This window comes from Myotis daubentonii, chromosome X, assembly GCF_963259705.1.
Source record: "Myotis daubentonii chromosome X, mMyoDau2.1, whole genome shotgun sequence".
NCBI lineage: Eukaryota > Metazoa > Chordata > Mammalia > Chiroptera > Vespertilionidae > Myotis > Myotis daubentonii.
In genome coordinates, this window is record NC_081861.1 from 42,990,257 (window position 1) to 42,997,681 (window position 7,425).

Sequence of the window (7,425 nt, forward strand, 5' to 3'; positions counted from 1 at the left end):
TATTGAAGAAACACAATGTGCCAAGAATAATTTTAGGTTCTGGGGATACATAAATGAAAAGAAGAAATAAAAGTTCTCTCATTAAGCTTACATTCTATTGGGGGAAGAGAGATGATAAATTATATAAATTATATACTAGTAACTGCTATAAAGAAAAGTGAAGTAAATCAGTGGACAGACAGTGATGGGGAGGGATGTTATTTTGTGATTGGGAGGGTAAAGGAGGTCTCTCTGATTAGGTGACATTTGAACATAGGCTTCAGTAAACTGAGAAAGAGAGCCATGTGTTAAATAGGGGAAACAAAGGATGCAGTGGCACTGAGGCTAGAGCTTGCTTGGTGTGTTCAGGACAGAAAAGTGGCTTTGCTTTCTGCCTAATCTGCTTTCTTATTTTACACACTCTCTCCCATTCTTTAAATATTTCAAGCAAACTTGCTTTTGTTCAGTGTGCCAGAAAATCTTCTTTCTGGGCTTTTTATGTTTTTGTATTATTTGCCATGAGCACCATTCCTCTCAGTTTTGTCCAGCTATCATTATCTTCTACCTACTCACCCTTTAGGTTATGGCTTTTAACCATAGCTTCCTCTGAGAGATTGCCCTTGAATATCCAGGGCTGGGTTAGATGTATCAGATACTCTTAAACCCTATAGTAAGGGTGGTCATATAACTTAACATCTAAACAGGGACATTTCTTAAGACAAAGAGGGATAATATCAGTAGTTATGTTGGGCCAGCATATAACAGTTTGTATTTTTTCTAGTGTCACTTTTCACACAGTGCTATTTTACTTTGTTGTTGTTTATCCCCTGCTAGTAGGGGACTCTATAAGGGCAAGAATCTTGTCTATCTTGCTCATGTCTTTGTCCTGAAGAGTTTTCTAGGTATCTGGTAAAACATGGCCGTTCAATAATTTTTTTACTCAATTAGATAAATGTATATATTGAGATTCCCCAGAATATTCTGGGATAGAGTTGTTGTTCCTCTACTCGAAAAGAAGTGTTCATATATGTAGTGGCATATACTGTGTGTTTTTCTTTGGCTATATAGTGATCAAGTGTGGGAGGTTGTGTGGTAAAGATTATGAAGTTGAGCTGCAAGAAAGAAGAGAAGAACATGGTTTGGGACATTTTTTACCTTTGTGAGTTTCTGCTAACCACCAATGCTATGTACTTTTAAGCCTCAGTCAGAAAAAAAAAAAAACTTCCTTTGGAAAGAAAGACACCATACAAACTTAAGGTATCAAAATTAATTTCACTTACTAGTAAAAGAGCAATTTCACATAGGATGCTACAACTTACCCCCTATAATTTGCAACCATTCCCTGAAATTAGCTGTGAACTTAGGTATTATTAACCTGATATTATTTTCTCAAATATGTCTAACATATTCAGAGGCTTTACTAGTTGACTTCCCTTCCTTGCTCTTGGAGTCTTTATATGTTTCCTTTTCATGTATCAGATGTCTAAAAATCACTTTACTCAGATTGGTCTCCAATCTACTTCAATTCAGTTGGATATTTTCCACCATCTGGTTTCAAGCTTTTAAATGGGTATCTGGGGGGCTAATATTTCCACATTCTAGTAAGAAATGGTAATTAAAAAATATGTTGTTTTTATTACCCTGTGATGACTGAAGGAAACCATAGACAAACAGCACTACATTTCCTCTCATTTTAAGGCAGCTGCATATCAATCAGATTCTCAGCTACTTGTGGATTTCTTTTTTCTGCTAGATTAATGCAGAGATTCTATTTCTCAAACAGACAAAATGTAGAGTATCCTACAAGTCACCAGAGCCAGAGCAAATCTCTCAGCTCCAGTGTTAAGCCTTTCATTGGGTCTATGTCTCTCAAGGGAAGTTATTCTTCCTTGGGATAGCAGGGAGAATGGCACTGTATGATAATTTGTTCTCATTGATAACATAGGTATGAAAATCAATTATCTTTATCGCTATCTGAATATCTACACAGAAATTGACATAATTTATACACTGTCTTGACAATAGCCATTCCAACAATGATTGCTACTCAAGGCAGCTAGGAAATGTAATGTATTACATTCTGTGTAAATAAATGCTCAGCTCTGAGATATTATAAAATTAGGTATTTGGCTAAACCTAAATAAAAAGCAATGGTTTCACCAATTTTCTAGAAGAATGTAAAAGACTTAAATTTCAACCATGGACATGAAATGAATTTCACAATAATTGAGTAAGGAAAAGACTTTTTCTTCAACAGACCTCTGGCATCAGTTTGGAGTCGTCTTGCACTTAGCTGACAAAAAAAATATCTTACAATAGAATTTCTTTGTTTTAATTCTAAAGTTTATGCATTTTAATGTAAATTCAGTAGGGAGGAGAAAACTTTTGAGCCTCACCAGCCTGTCACTTGTAAGTTTCAATTAGCTTATGACCTTATTTCTTCAAAACTAAATTTTAGAACTAGAAAAGAATTCAAGAGAAAGGTTTTTAGAGCACCGAGTGTCCAAGGAACGTAAGGACATTATACCATTGTGGAGAAAAAAAGATATAGAAAAGAGAGGCTTAAAGAACTAAACTACTTGGTGAATTTCACTGTTGTGCTGAGCAAGTGTCCATTTGAAAGGAGTTTTTAAGGGCGAAATAGGCAGGTTTAGGAAATTTTAGAAATTAAGGGGTCCATGGAAAAAGCACACAGCTACAGAGCTGCAAAGGTTACGTTTCCACAAGATAAGGGAGCTGAGAGTAGCAAAAGGTACACATTTACAAAATAGAGGAAGAAAGCTCAGAGGAAATAAGAGAACAATAAGGGAAAAGATGTAGGGAACCTCACATACTTCACGTGAGGCTTAATCTCAGGAGTTGCTATAGTGACCAAATCAAAGGGGGGTAGTGAGACACTAAAAACTGCAGCCTTTGGTAAAGAAAAGGGATTCAGTGGGACTGTTCCTCCTCCCCATATGGGAGTCTGTGCTGTGGGACTCTTTCCCCCTCCCCACGCGGGAGTCTGTGCTTGTCTCTCAATAAATTTCCACCTTTGCTATACCATCTTTTGTCCATGGTTTCACTCTTTGACTCCACCAGACAAAGAGCCCTGGGAACCATCCTGCCAAGAGGGATACCATGCATTTCCAGTCCAAATTTCCCATTTCACATTCATTCACTCAATAATTATTCACTAGGCCCTGGGACTATAAGTTGGACAAAAACAGATATGCCCTTACAGAGCTTCTAGACTCTAGAAGCAAAATACAGGCAATAATAACCATTCGAAAAAAAACTAAGATTAATGCTAGGAAGAAGGAAAGAGTGCCAGGAAGGGATTTAACCTGAGTTCTGCTGATGACTTTGAGAGGCGTGGAATAAAGTTTTCCAGAAAACAAGAGGTAGCATGTTTGAAGACCTTGTGCTATAAGGGAATGTGGCAAGAAAACCTGGCAAGTTAAACAAAAGCCAGACTACACAGAAAGTTCCTGAACATGTCAAAGAGTTTTCATCTTAACTTAAAACTAATGGGAAAACATTGAAAGATTTTAAATCAAGAGAGGGACCATGGATAAGATTTGCATTAATGTTTTTGGCAGCAGTTAGAAGCAAATAGGAAGGGGGTCAGAGTGGATATGATAAGACAAAACTAGGGAGCTGTCGTCATAGTTCTCAAGAGATACTGCCTTGAATTGGGGTGCTGGCAGTGGAGATTGAGAGAACTGGATGGATGTAACAGATTTGGGAGGTAAACTCCATGAGACTTAGTGCTAGATTAATAAGGAGGTAGGCATGAGGCGATGTCAAGAATGCATTTTGATAATAGGAGATCCTGAAGAGAAGTGTATTTTGTGAGGTAGATGTGTGTATATACTAGTATGCGTTTGTAATGTATTCAGTGTTTGTCTGAAGTAACTTTAAAACAACTAAGAAAAGATACAGAACTTACTTCCTGGTACCCTATTTCCTCTTGCTTTTTTCCTCTTCCAAGAATTTTAGAGATTGGAGTTTTGTCTCTGAAACAAAGTTGCTGTGGCTGATTTGAACTCCCACCCTCAGCACCTTCCTCTTGCTTGAATCCATCTTGGTTTTATCTGCCCAACTAACGATTTATTCTGCTTTCCATATCCTACCTCTGGTCTAACTAGGCTTGCTGCTATATAAATGCATTTATTAAAAAGAACTAAAGTGACAGGAAAGAAGATAGGTTGGGATGATGCTTCCTAACTTTTGGGGATTTTTTTTCATGATAATATTTGTAGAAGCTTTTTGGAGTCAGACATGCTACCTTTGCACCATGTAGAAGCTTTTGGCAGACCAAAGGGAGTGGAGGGGCACGGTCAGTGCACCACGAAACGTCCCTAGACGCTGGAAAGCAGTGTCTGGGGAATTGTGTGCTGCTGCCATAGGAAAACGGAAGTTCTGCTTCAAGGGAGCCCCGCTTCCGGCTTCCGGAACAGGGCCAAGTGGACGAGGGAATGTACACTTCGCCATAGCAATAGTAAACCGGAAGTCGTGCTACAGGGGAGCCCCCGCTTCTGGCTTCCGGAAGAGGGCCAGGTGGACAAGGCAATGTACACTGCGCCATAGCAATAATAAACCGGAAGTCCTGCTTCAGGGGAGCCCCCGCTTCCGGCTTCCGGAACAGGGCCAAGTGGACAAGGCACTGTACATTGCGCCATAGCAATAGTAAACCGGAAGTCTGCCTCAGCAGTGCTTCCGGAGCGGGACCGAAGCACCATTTTTCTAGAGCCTTCGTCCTGAGATGGCGGCCCTGAAGGGGCGCTGCTGGACTGTCTCTGGGTTGGCTACCCGAAGCATAGGAAGCACCTTCACCGGGTGAGTGGGAAAGGGGAATTTGGTGTGAACCTTGCCCCACGCCAGAGAGCCCTCCGTCCTCCCAAAACCCTTACATTACTGTCTTGGTTCAACGGCCGAGGTCTCCTTACTGAAGCGTTACTTTTTTTACCGGAAGTTTGTCCTAAAAGTGGACTGATACACTGTATTACATGGTAGTACTGTTTACCTGGCCTGCAGAATCCCTCTTGCTTTAAGACGTTTGATGCTCCAAATCTTTGAATTCTGATACGCTGTTGGACATATTTAAACACAAAACTCTTCATTGTCTTGCTCCATAATTGGGCTGGAAATACTATTTTTTTTCTTCTGCGTGCTGAAACTGACTATATCTTATTAGCACATTAAAATGGCAGTACCTGAAGAGGCCATCCCTCCTTTGTCTGAATACCAGTGCAAGATCTGTTTAGAAATCCTGGTCGAGCCTGTAACACTACCTTGTGATCACACGCTCTGTAAGCCATGCTTTAAGTCCATTGTAGAAAAGTCAAATTTATGCTGTCCCTTCTGTCGCTTCTGGATCGGTCGGTGGGCCCGGTACCATACCCGAAGAAATTCCCTTGTCAATATGGAATTGTGGGAGAAAATTAAAAATCACTATCCAGAAGAATGTAATCTAAGAGTCGCTTTCCAAGAATCACAAGCAAGTTGTAGTGCCGCTCCGCCAGTACGTCTGATAAGTGAACCTGGAGAACTGAGAAGAGAATATGAAGAGGAGAATAGAAAGATGGAGGCATTGCAACGAGCCAAAGCAGAAGAAGAAAACAAAGCCAGTGAAGAATACATACAGCAATTATTGGCAGAGGATGAAGAAAAAAGGAAAAGAGAGATAAAAAGACAACTGAAAAGTGATAAAGCACTAGCAAAAAAGATAAGCTTTGATATTAATTTCGATGCAGAAACTGCCGGGGCATCTAATAGAGTCATAACCAGGTCACAAACGAAAACAATGAACCAACAAGAAAACACTGGTGATATTCAGGAGTCTTTGTCACCTATATCTCAGTATGGGCCAGCATCACTATCAGAAGGTGTGAAAAAAGGCAAGAAAAACTCCATGTCTAAGGAGAGTGAGAGTAGTCATATAAAGAGCCCTATGTGCCAAGGCACAGAAATTAAGGGAGATAGTCTAACACTTTCTTCTCAAATATGTCATGAAATTCAAGAACAAGGTGCAACATCTTCAATAGAGTCACCTATGCCTCAGCTATGTGCCAGTGGTACAGAATTGTGCCTTGGAGAAGAAGTCAAAATGAAACCGAGCAAAAATGATGAAGAGAAGGAACCTAAAGCCAGCATTGCCTACTCCGGAGAAGCTGCAGTTGACCCTCATGGCAAAAGAGAGAGTGTGTGCATTATATCAGATATGGCGCAGATAACTGAGACAGAAAATGAAGAGTCTTACCCACAGAGCAGTGAAAAAGATGTTTCCAAAAGAAAAACACAGGAATTTTTGTTTGAAACAGCCGGGGATCCAGGCTCTTCTGTAAAAAGAGGGAGAGTGTTCCCTGAAGCTTCCTCAGACCAAGAGGAAACAAGTCACCATCACTCAAATCTGTTAGATTTGGGACAGGTATTTTTTGAGAGAGAAAACCAAGAAGAACAAGATAAGTTATCAGCATTAAATCTTTGCAAAGAGGTGGATGAAAACCAAATAGACCCCACCCTGCCAAAAGGATCCCCAGATGAATAGCTGTTATCTTCTATGTCCTCATCTCCAGACAAACTGCCAAGTGGAGAGAAGAATTCCAAAGACAGCAACTCCAAAAGACAAACCGTTATAAAGCCTTCAAAACCCGAGAGAGGCTCAAAAAATTAAAACTGGCAACCTTTTTTTAAGATCCAGTTGTAACATTCAGTTAATGTTCATATATGAAAGATGCCAAGTTCCACTAGAGATTATTGCAAAGTGCTAATTCTTTACAGCCTAAGTTACCGAGGAAAAGAACTTCTCAGATGTTTCAGAGATAAAGTAATGCGTGGGTAAAGGGGGTGTTTTATAATCTAGCAAACTTTTGTTGTGAAGCTTTCTTTTCTTCAAAATATGCATGTTTTATGGCCTTTTGTCATCTTTTTTTGTCCTGTAGTAATTCAAGCAAGATTATACTATGCTCACTAGTTAAAGAATCCAGGTTTAAAATCTAAGTTTTCTTGTTATTTTCCATGTATTTGCAGAGCACTTGAAATGCATCTTACATAACAGTAAAGGAATCTAGTTGCCATCTTCTAATTACTTTAAGCATTATAGCATTTTCTTTTATTTGAAGTGTGTTAGGATTAACATGAAATCAGAAAGTCAGTTTTCTGGAAATTAGGATTAATTTGCAGAAAGGAAACTATACTCTTGATGCAAAAGGAGTTAAGAGTTGCAGTAAGGCTGAATGGGGCAGGCTGATAACTTGGAGGCACTGGAACTGAGCTGGTGGTCAGAAATTGGTCCAGGGTGGAGTAGGAGGTATAGTTTGGGAAAGCATTCTCCCTCATCCTTTCTTTGCTAAATGACACAGAAAACATTTCGATTTTATAACTTTTCACACCATAGTATCTGGTGTCAAAATCAAAATTAGTTCATAAATTACCTAAAATTTTGGAAATTCACATTACTCT

General features: G+C 39.5%; 1 pseudogene; it reads left to right on the plus strand.

Annotated features, from left to right (window-relative positions):
* Positions 1 to 5,164: 5,164 nt before the first annotated feature.
* On the plus strand, positions 5,165 to 6,789 carry LOC132223855 (E3 ubiquitin-protein ligase RNF168-like; annotated as a pseudogene).
* Positions 6,790 to 7,425: the final 636 nt, after the last annotated feature.